The following is an 11,681-nucleotide window of genomic DNA, read 5'->3' as shown; positions in this document are numbered from 1 at the left end:
GACACTGTGCCTGTCATACATCACCCACAGAGATTACTTGTTTGTGATCAGAGCATTTGACCTTARAAACTGAATGACTGATTATCATGTTTTGGGAAGGTGAAACATGAATTCAAATGGGAGAGATCTTAGATTGTACACTTGGTACAGGATGAAATAGTTAAGAAAAGTAAACTCCTTTTCATAACTAGTCCGGTACTTGGGCCAAACTTAAAAACTGGGGTACAGCAAGATTCTGGCTGCATACTCGTATACAGTATTTTRCCACAAAATATCAATTGCTTTGTCATCAGCACAGCTGTTCCTCAGCTGGCTGTCTCCTGGCCACTGGACAGTCAGAAATACCAGATCTAGAAAGTTCCACAGGTTTTCCACCACAATGTGATTTATGGTATATCAAATTCAGACAAGAACCTGCCGAGTCAGACATTGGCCTGCTTGCAGCGAACTCAGACAGCAGGGTCCAGATTACACTGAGAGAGAAGATGACATCCTGAAGGTTTCTTGAGTTACTCTTGTGAATTCCAGTGTTCCAGCCAGATGTTCCTCTAAACCACCAAGACATCCAGCTACCAAGATGACACATAAATCTTCAGAAGAAAATAGTCGTTCTACTAGAGAATAACTTTATTAGATTTCTTATTTTGCACATTCTRTGTTAGCTTCTGTGCTATTTATTTCTGTTTGTATTAACTGGTTGCCAGGAAACCGGGAGAGGATGTTCCTGTTACCTCAGATTTAGGGCTTCATAGTAGATTTACGTCCTTTCAGTCCCTGACACAACTGTATAATGTTGTATGTTGAAAGATAAAATATGCAAAATATGATTTTGTTGCTTATTTGTCTTTCTTCCCTGACTCTAATAATCTTTAATTTGGTTTTAATGCAAATCTCTTTATATTGGGTTTACCTAGGTTATAGCTTGGTTTAGAGTCCAGCTTGAATGGTTTTTGTGACTGTTTCAGACCAAGAAAGTACTGAAAGTACAAAAGTACTGAAATCAGAAGTTACAGAWCTTTTAAAATCTGGGCTGTATTATGCCTCAAAATTGTTCTCTATCTGTGCTGTAACATTAGTCCTTGATTAGTTCCTTCAATGTCCTCTTAATTTTTGRTTGTTTTGTTGTTTCATGTTTTATTTACAGCAGCTGCCAGAGTTGTAAGGAAGGTATCTGTAACACAGCCACATCTCAGATAGCTAAAGCCAAACAATTTTGATCAATCTTCTCTTTGCCCACATCAGGTCGCATCATGACACATTTTGTGTCACAGGCTGCAGAGACAGTGTGTGTGAGGCTCACAGGTGTCCAAGCCATCATCAGGGCTAGCACGTCCTACCTGCTGACCTGTGTGTGAGCATATGTGTGAGATCCAGAGAACAGATTAACACCATGAACCAGCCATGTGCCTTTTAGGCACCTCCCATCCACAAGGCAAGCATCCCAAATGGCCAACTTTTGCTTTCACCTTATGAAAGCTTTCCAGCCTCTGTATGTAATCAACTCTAGCAGCRCAGTCATTGCTGGCAGTCACATATGGTACCAAACACACTGGAGAAAGTGCTAAATATCTCTGTTTTGGGAAAAAAAAAATAGGATAGCTACAATTCAAATAACTGAGGTTATTTACTGCATAACCTTGTATAAAGAACAACGTGCTCAGAACCTCTTGCAGTGTTTTCTTATTTTTAATGTTTTTTCCTCTTTCCCCATAACTTCAACTCAGCATCAAAGACAGCATTCTTTTATCATACTTGTTCCATAAGTGTCTCAAACTTGTTTAAAAAATTGGGAAGAATTGTAAAGGTTTTTAGCTAACAAAAAGATACAGAAAAAAAAAAAAAAAAAAAAAAAAACAAGGCAAAATTTTAGATGCATAGATTTCCTGAGGTCTTAGAGCAGCAAATTTCAAGCTGAGTGTGAATCATTTATTCTGAATTTAACATAATGGTTTCAATCTGTGCAAAAGGACCGTGTGACTGGCAGCTCAGAAGCTGAGGGGCAGAAGTRTCTGCAAAGCAAGAAACAATAAGGTCATTTGTTGCTACCAGAGGRAGGCAGAGACATGAACATGTCCTTTTTTTATTTCTACATCTCTAAGGATGTGAATAGTACTATTTACAGATATATGTTACACTTAAGTGATGGCAATCAGCCAGGTGARCCTGGTTAATTCCTAAGAACACTTAGGAAATTCTATGATTAGCAATGTCTCATGTAAGAGCTGTGTCAAATGTGGAGAAATCATACTGTCCAAAAGGCATCTGCCCATCTCCATAAACTCATGCAAGCCTGTGAAAGTTCACAAATATAGATTWAAAATGTTTCAATCATTCATATTTGTACAGCACTACTGCAATAACAGCTGTCTCCAGTTGTGAATTTGAGGGAGGAAATGTTTCAGATGAAAACAATATGTATATCACTTAATTYTGAGTCCATGTGGATGCCAAAATCCTGTGGAGATCTTTTAATATCCAACTATTTTATGGCAGATGAAAACATCATGTACAGGAGCATTACAAGGTGTTCTGCATATCTGCAGACAGACCTGTGGAAGCTACTGAGGCTAAGGCAGTGTTTCCTGCTGTGCCCATTTTGTGGACCACTTAAGAACTCAGTTATCTCAATTCTTCATTCCAATATAGAAGTAAATATAGTCTTCCCTCCTACTAACCTACTTTTTTCAGCTGCATGTGTTTCAGTCATTGTATCTGACAAAAGCTGAACTCAARTTCAGAGTAGTTCCTTTTTCCAGCATGTATGTGCATGCACACATATGCATCTGCTCACAACTGCTCTGCCTATTTTTAAATGCAAACTCTTGAGTGCWCTGGAGCAAGAAGTTATGAGAATAAAGCAAGGACAACTTGATCACCTCTCTGCCCTTTTTATACTGCTGGTGTTTATTTTTGTCATATTGGTCTTGATGTGATATTCAGCTGACATGTTTTAAATCAACAATCTTAAATTGAGTGAAATGTGATCTGAAACCTCAGGAATTTGAATTGTGCTTTTTGTTCCATGAAAGTCAACTCTTTTAATAGTAGTCTTCTCAACTGAATTACCTAGAAATAATTCTGATGGACTTGCTTCAACAATAGTGTGAAGTAGAAGAAGAGTACTTTTAGCAGAGCCAAGAAGTTTGGTTTAAAATAGCTCAGTATGAGGAGGCACAGTGTCTTAATTTAGCCAAATGTCAGGGCGGCTCACACACTTCACAAGTTTTTTTTGATTTTCAGGTTTTTCCTAATTCCAGCTTCTGCCCAGTCTAAATTTACTTGCCATTTTACATAAGAGACAAAGAACATAATCCGACAAATTTTGTTTATAGCAGGCGTCTGCTTTTGTAGTTTCCTGAAAATGATGAAGGCAAGCTCAGAGATCCTCATTCCCTTABGGCAGCAGCTCAGTTCCAGTGCAGGCTGGCAGCGAGACTGGTGCAGGAAATTGGAGCCTTGGGAGAGTGGCACATATGTCCGCTCACACCGTGCCAGTGTCCCTTCTGCCTGGCAGCCTCCCCGCTCCTCCTGCCTTCTCCCTTGCTCTGCAGTCACGGCAAAGGTGAACCTGATCTCAGCCCAGATCAGTTACTTTGTATTTTTAGCAGAATATGTGAGCAGAAAATCATGATGTTGGAAGTTCTATAAGAGGAAAACAAAGGTGGAAATTAYAGTATACACTTCCTTTCAGCAGCAGGCAGTGCAGTAAATAAATAATCTCTTACTGGTGACCATTTGCCTAGGAATARCTGTGGGTTGTGGAAGCACCAAGTGGGGTAAGTTCCCTAAGTGCAGACAGATGTGATCCTCCAGGATTCCTGCAGCGTGTCTGGAGATCTTATGCTCTTAGTTACAATACTTAACAAAGAAATATTTTTTAACTCAATAACTGCATTTACCTGGGCATCATCTGGCATCAGGCATGAATGYTTGGATAAATAATCAGCAAGGAATCTAAGTACTGTAAGCAAAAACCAGAATTATAAATCAAGACTGTGGCAAATGCTGGGTTACTAAACTGCAGGAAGATTTTTTTTTGTTCCATTTGCGGAGGGTAAAGTCAAGAGTGCTAAAGGAATGACAAGCATTTTATATGTTACACTGTATCAAGGTACAGATGTGGGAAAGCTCCTAGGTCACTTTGTGCCATTTTGAAGAGCAACAAACAAAAGAGAAAATAAGTAGAAATAAGTTTCYCATGGAAGTTTTAATCTTGAATACCAAATTTAGGACATGCTGGCCTGTGTTGAGCTTCATTCTTACTTATCCCTTTGCTTTGGTGGAAAGTACCAGAAAATCCAGAGCTGGTATTTCCGCAACTCAGAATGTGTGTTCTGGGCTTTCACCCAGAGCTTTCTGTCACCACTGCACATTAGCATGGGGTTATATGACATATATCACTTGACATATATCGCTTGAAAAGTAGTTCAGGACAGTAAATATACCCAATAGTTTTTTTAACTGCTGCATCAGATCCCAGACAAATATTTGTACACATGTATAAAAAGCGTATTTTGCATAGTTGTTAACTAGAAAGGATCTTTGTCAAATTTCTTTTTTTGGCCTTTGRCCCATCACGTGAATCCTTTCCAAGATGCMTACCTTYCCTGTGTAGTTCTTTTAGGCRTAAYTGTGCTATTTAAACACTCCTGCAGTCAGAGAGCCTACTTCTGTATCAACTTTGTTTCCCTGGCTTCCTCAGAGGGTTGGAAGCCTTATGGGTATTTCTCTTCAGAATGTGTGAGCAGCATAACAATTAGTACTGGCCAGAAAACAAGCACTCAGTTTCATGAAAGTTGGTGAGATTACTGCATGTGCTTTTCCTCTACACTAAATTAAACTTTGAAAAATGCCTTGCACAAGAGAAGTACAGTAGCCTCATCAGAAATCACAGTAACATCCCTCACTGATAGGATGTGACTTTTGTACAGCTCTCACTTACTTGCAAACCTATCACAGATGTTTAATTTTTTTTTATAAATTAAATATGTATTGAGTAAAAACTACTTTTTTCCTATTCTGATTCAGGTTGAATGCATGAGTCATTAAACACGGGTCTCCCACTCTGCAGAGCAGTGCTTTAAACAATACACTTTGGAATGTGTTTTTCTAGTTTGCCTGGGACATATTTTTCTGATGTGTCTAAATAGAAAGGCATTACCAGAAGTGGTGAAGGTGATGCAAAAGAATGAAGCAACCTGTTTCCCCAAACTGTTCTGGAGCTACTTCACCTCCCTCCCCACCAGAGCAGTGTGTCTGCATGTAGGAGATCTCCTGGCACATTTCCTTATTCCTTGACAAAATCACTGCACAAACCCCAGCTATGACTTTGTTTTGTTACAAATTCACCACTTTGGCTAAAAAAAAAAAAGGGAACTTCAAAATACAAGAAGCAGCACTGGTGGCAGCAGGAAATTGTTCAGGAACAGCAAAGCTCAGGATGCACCTGTAGAAGTGGCCAGGCTCTCCAAGAGAAGGGGAAAGAGCAGATGGGATGACACTGAAGAGAYCCAGCAGGGGAAACAAACAGAAATGGGAGGAAGACACTTGATCCAAAGAGAGAATGTTTTGGACCCTTCAGGATCTTTATTTACAAYAAACAAAGAAAAAAATCAGTAATTGGTGTCTGTTACCATGTCTCCCAGAGAACAGCACCGTCAGTGCTGTCAGGGCTCCAGCTGGAGACAAGTGAGMTCTCACAGCCAAAACACGGAGCAGCCAGTGCTGCTCAGACAAGGGAAGGGAATTGGTCTGTGCATGTCTGCGTGGAGAAATGACCAAGGAAGAGCTGTTCCCAAACACCCTTCCCTGGACAGGAGCTTTAAATGCACATCCTGTCATATTGTTATTCATTTGTAAGGCAGTCAAAAGTGCAGTACAATTTGGAACATCTGAGCTGAAGGACAGATGTCACCACTTCTGAGAGTGCTCAGCGTATATCTGTGTTCTTGTCAGTGCATCTCACCAGTTACTTGATTCTGCCAAAATAATATGATTGTTCCTAAATCACATCCTGTAACAAAACAATATAAAATCTGTCATTCCAGTGCCATTTCAGCAGAGCACAACACCAATGGAAAAAGCAGGCAATTAATTCAGGAATCTGAAACTCTGTTATTGGCCCTGAAAAGCTCTTAACTCTTATGCTGTCTCCATAGTYTGGTGTGAAACAATGTCATATAAAAAATTTGAGCTAGTTTTCTATGGGATGTCTGGTAAGAGTTCCCTGATCAGGACGGTTTTAGAGAAATTAACATATATATATATATGTATATATAAAATTTAAAAAGCTTTTCAAAACATCCCTGACTCATTAATTAAAGAACTTCAGGGGAAAACAGGTAAACAGGAATAACAGTCCATACAAAGACAAATATACCTTACCTATCCATGGAATTAGAAAGATTTTGTAAGTTAATTACTGATCAGGAAAATGTAGCACTTACTGATAAACAATTTCTCATCAGTGCTAAACACAGTGTTTGAAGAGAAGAAAATAATTTGCTTCCTTTCTTCTTCCAGTTGTGATCTCCCATGTGAAAGTAAGGACATTTAGAAGGACACAAATAAGGTGAGACAGAGATTGTTTTGTAGGACTCAAGGACTCAGAGTCCACAACTTCTGCTTTACCAAATCCCTAATGGAAATAATTTCTGAGGAAAAAAATCAGATTATCCTGACACAGCCATGCTGYAACTCTTTACCCCAGTTTCCCTTAATCTTATAAATTTCTTCCAAAAATATTAATCTAAGAGGAAATGCTTTTGTAAAAATCTTTAAAAAATAATGTGTGGATGGGTYTCAGAAACCTTTTTGTAAAAGTCTGAACACCACAGGTCCCCATGAGATACTTCTGTATGCTATAGTAGCAAATCTCCCAAAAGAATATCCATAAGGTGATCCAGAAATGATAATTTCTTCTGCTTTCTAGAAGGCATTGTTAAGATGGAGCTATACTCTTTCAGGGATGAACAGTGAAAAGGCTAGGGACAATGGTCAAAAAGTGAAGCAAGGGGAATTCTGATTAGACATTTTTWAAAATCACCATGATATAAATAAATCATACATCATTAAACATTAAAAAGAAACACTCTTTGGCTTCCCAAAGAGATCCTGGATTCTTTATCCAYAGAGGTTTTCAAAACTCTACTGAAGAACACCCTGAGCAACCTAATCTAGTCTTGTAGTTAGCCATGATYTGAGGAATTGCAGATAACCTGCAGACATCCCTTCATGATTCAGTGATATTATGAGTTTTTCAAGAATGGCAATGACTAAATGTTTTCTTTCTGGAAGGGCCTGTCACACATAGTGTTGTCTTTTTTTTTCATTTCATAACACTAATGCATAACTGGAAAGACAGCTTTATTTTTATAACATCTTTAGCCTTCCATTGAATTTTAGCAGTCATACTGGGTGCATCTATTTTAAAACCTGATGACTTTTATGTTTTATCAAGTACATTTAAAATTCTAATTTAGGCAGCACAAATAGTATTCCACAGCATGTTGCATTCATTGTCAACCTTAAGCTACCTGGAGATTTCTCTTATACGTAATTGACTTCAGCTGTTTTCTTCAAGGAAACATTAGCTAGATTTCCATGTGTCTTCAATTCCCTAAATCCCAGTATCTTTGGGGGCCTGTCTGATAAAGTTCCTTAATTTTCCATTAATTAGTTACTAGAAAACATTCTGCAAATCATTATCACGAAATGATCGCTTCAGAGAATCACAGTTTGAGTCTCCTCTCAACAACAAGAGTGGCTTTGCAGTGATGTCAGCCAGCTTGTCCTTCCTGTGTCCAGATGGATCTCGTCTGGGCACAGGAACTTGTATTTACCAAGTGTGCTTAAATGGTCCACAAATCAATCTTTACTATGGGGAGTACTTTTCTGCCCCAAACCCCTATGCCAGTATTGTAGGCACAAAGACCATATGAGACATGAGAGCAGCCCTTGCCAGTGAAGGGTGTGACAGTTTTTTGAGTCACCTCTGCTTTATCAGTGTTCTTTGGGACTGGGTCACCTACCCCATTCAGCAGTGGCTCCATCTTTTTCTAGGTGTTTTTTCAGCTTTGTGTGTGTCTGTGGAAGCCATTCCTGGTGCCCTTCCACACCTCACCAGTTTTAACTTTGATTTAGATTTGGCTTTCTTAACTCCCTCCCTGCATGTCTGTCACACACACAAGGCCAGCTAGGACTCCCCTGGTCCCATAGCTCCTGACATCAGAGACATCCAGCTGTTTCCACATGTTCCCAAAATGGACCCTTAGAGATGTATTCACCTCCTTGCTCCCAAGCCATGTCACCTGCTCACCAGCTCACACAGTCACTCCCACACTCACACTCACTGCAGCCACCAGCACCAGGGACACGGACCCACCACTGTATGCACACCCCTGCACACACAGAATGGAAAACCACCACCCAGGGAAGAGCTGGGAAGGAGCTGGAGAAGTCAGGACAGACTGCCAAATCAGGCACAGAGCACAGCCAAGTGAACTGACCAGCTAACTCTTCACATGCAGTTGCTCTCTCTAGTCCCTTACTTATTTTACCACTCTTGTTCCTCACAATCTGCCTAAATCCCTCTCTTGTCCAACCTTTGCTTCGCCTCCCAAACATCCTATAATAAATATTCTGTGATAATGAACTGCTTTTCTCCTGCATCCCACAATATATCCCAGGCACATTATTACTTGGTTTCCTCACCCTGCCATTGTCTCTCCAAGCTCCCTTGTGGGCGTGCAGATAAACTTTCTCACATAATTTAACAATCCGGGAAATACTTCTACATTCCTCCCAGAGAGCACTTCCCTGCTTCTGCTCTCCCCTTTTTCTTTCTTCCAACATTTGAGCTCAGTCAGGAATTCCTGATTTGGCCAAGCTGAATGTCTGCCACAGCTTTGACTTCCTGCCTTTTGGAATAGGCTATTTCTGTGCTTCAAGATTGTCCTTGAATCAACTTGTTCTCTTGGCCTCCTTTGATGTTCAGTGGCTCCTGGGGTCACACCCAACCAGGTCTCTGGAGAAACCACAGTCATTGAGTCACAAATGTTTCTGTCACACCAAACATAGTGCATTTACAGTTCTGTATCTCTTCTCCTTCATAAAGCCATTTTTCAACATTCCCTCAGCAGTAAATTTTGACCAATAGTCTGTTCTGATCATAAAATTTCCCAAGCTGTTGATTGACATCTAGAAATGGGTCACTGACTCCATGAGTTTTGAAAAAGCTACTACTAGATCAATTCATCCCCAAAGAAACACAGGGAGCACCACTCCTGTGCTGTGCCAGGTCATGGAAACACAACCCAGTCACTGCTGGTGCCCAGCACCAGAGCCCTGCACTGCTCTGCCCTGAGAGGCTGTTTGGCTGTTTTTGCACATGCAAACTGCAGAAGTGGGGCTGAGGCAGAGAGCTGCAGGCGATGGCAGAAGAAACTGCGAGCATGGAGCGGGGATCTTGCTGAGCAACCCAAGCAGATCCATGAGGTACTGTCTGAGCTTCTTCCCATTTGCAGGTCTGACAGGTGACTGACAGATGGACCAGATCATCCAGTGACTCACACAAGAATGGAATAGCTTTGTGCTGGTGGCCTTATGTCATCCCCCACCCTGCCCTTCAGCAGTGCACAAGTATTGTATTTGAGAAACAGGACAGGAAAGGGATGGGGGAAGGAGACTGGCGTGAGCCTGTGCAAATACAGGAGGGTTTTGTCTTGAATCAAGAGTTCTCATTTTAGATGTTGCTTTGTCATGTGCTGTTGTGCTGGCTCTCTGGTTCYACAATTCCAAACTGATGCATCAGCYTTGTGGTGCAATTCAGCATTAAGCTCCTGAAATGTGTACTTTTCCACATTATTTACACAGAAAGCAGAAACACTACCAAATTTGCTAGATTTTATCTGCATCATTATTTCTTTCCTTATACCCTCMACTTCCTGCTCAAGTTTCAAGATGAGAAACAAACACATTGCATATAGCCAGGCATGCCTGTAGGGTAGTAAAAAGGTCACCAGCAAAAGCTACAAGGCACAGTGGTGACATTTGGTCCTCCCACACTCTCCTCYTGTGAGAATGCATAGGAAAAAATAGTCAGTTCCAGTCGAGAGAGCAGAGTGCATTATTGAGAGGAGACAGGCATTATCAGCATGGGCTGATCCAGCACTCTCATTTCCCCACCCAAACCCCTCTGCAGCCCAGGAAACAAAAGGAATCAACTTCCAAGTGGAAAAACAGGCTGCTTGCAAGTGATACGAATTAAAGAGATGGAAATCCCCAGCAGWCTGTAGTGGGCAAACTACCAATAATAACTCAGTTTCTGGGATGAATTCCTGTGGCCTGGGAACAACAGCTTGAGCCTGTTACTCTGTGGTCACAGCATCACAGAATCACTTAGGTTGGAAAGGTTCTGAGATCACTGAGTCCAACCATCAACCTAACRGGTCAGCTGGGTCTGCTCTTGCCTGCAGCACTCCTGGGAGGAATTGTGCATGAAGCAGATGTCCCAAATTACTTCCCAGTCCCAAACCCAGGGGGTTAATGCCAAAATGTACCAGCAGCAGGGAGCAATGYGTGTGCATCCACAAATAGATGCAGCAGTGATGAGGGCTGGTGCATCTCCTGCCCGAGTGGTTCCCTGTGTGCAGCAGGTAATGGCAATGATCTGCCCCATACCTCTCCTTCTTCCCAGGGAAGGGTAGTACTAATCATGATGATCTTACTTGAAGCAAAAATAAAAATAAAGTGGCCACATGGAGAATGCTCACAGAGTGCATAGTCACATTTATGTGTAACAGAGCTGTCTGACTCGAGAAAATAGTTTCACTCCACTTTTTCTATCCCACAATTCTTAAATATAAGRATGCCTAAGTTCTGTTTGCACTGAAAAGTCCTGGGTGCTTAAACATGAGTGCATTAGCAAGTCCAAAAATGTCCCCTCAGAGACAGGTAGYAACTAAGATATTATTGAATTTTTCAACAAATTAGTTGGAGAGCACCCCTTCACAAAAATTCAGTAGCAGTGAGCCAGTGTGCCTGCCCACACACACACAGAAAGCATTTCTAGTTTTGAAGACTGATGCACAACCAATTTCTCTACAATTTTTCAGGATAATTARCAGAAGAGTCCAGAACTGAAATATTAGATATTTGAAAAGCTGCAAGTGTCTAAAATAAAACAGCTACATGTCTTTAAACTCAACTGTCAGTTTTGCATCTACATTACTGATTGCTTCAGTGAACTACTTAGACATAGGTCAGGTACAAATTAAACCACCATTTGAAGGAGACAGGAATTCAATGTAGTAGTCCAAAGTTATAAGRTAAATGCAGCAAACTCTCAACTTTAGTTGCTTGGAGGAAGCAAAGTCTGTCTTTACTCACTCCACAATTTGATCCAGGGCAGTTGTTGTCCGCCAGCAGGACCCTGCATTCTGTGCAAAAACCACACAGGAAACACACAAAGGTTTATGAACTTTCAAACAGCTTCTTTATGCAGCAAGGCCCAGAGACCAAAGCAAGAAATGTCCTTTCAAACAATTGAGAAAATGCTGAAGAGACTAAAAAAATTTCAAAAATATTATAGAACACTGTAGTATGATATTAGCTGGCAAATGTGACAGCCAGTTACCTCATCCATCAGGTAGATTTCAGATTGTACCTGCAGCAAGTGGTGT

The sequence above is a fragment of the Malurus melanocephalus genome, unplaced genomic scaffold (genome assembly GCF_030028575.1).
Source record: "Malurus melanocephalus ecotype Western Australia unplaced genomic scaffold, MMel_1.1 scaffold_225, whole genome shotgun sequence".
NCBI classification, from domain to species: domain Eukaryota; kingdom Metazoa; phylum Chordata; class Aves; order Passeriformes; family Maluridae; genus Malurus; species Malurus melanocephalus.
This window is presented reverse-complemented; position numbering follows the sequence as displayed.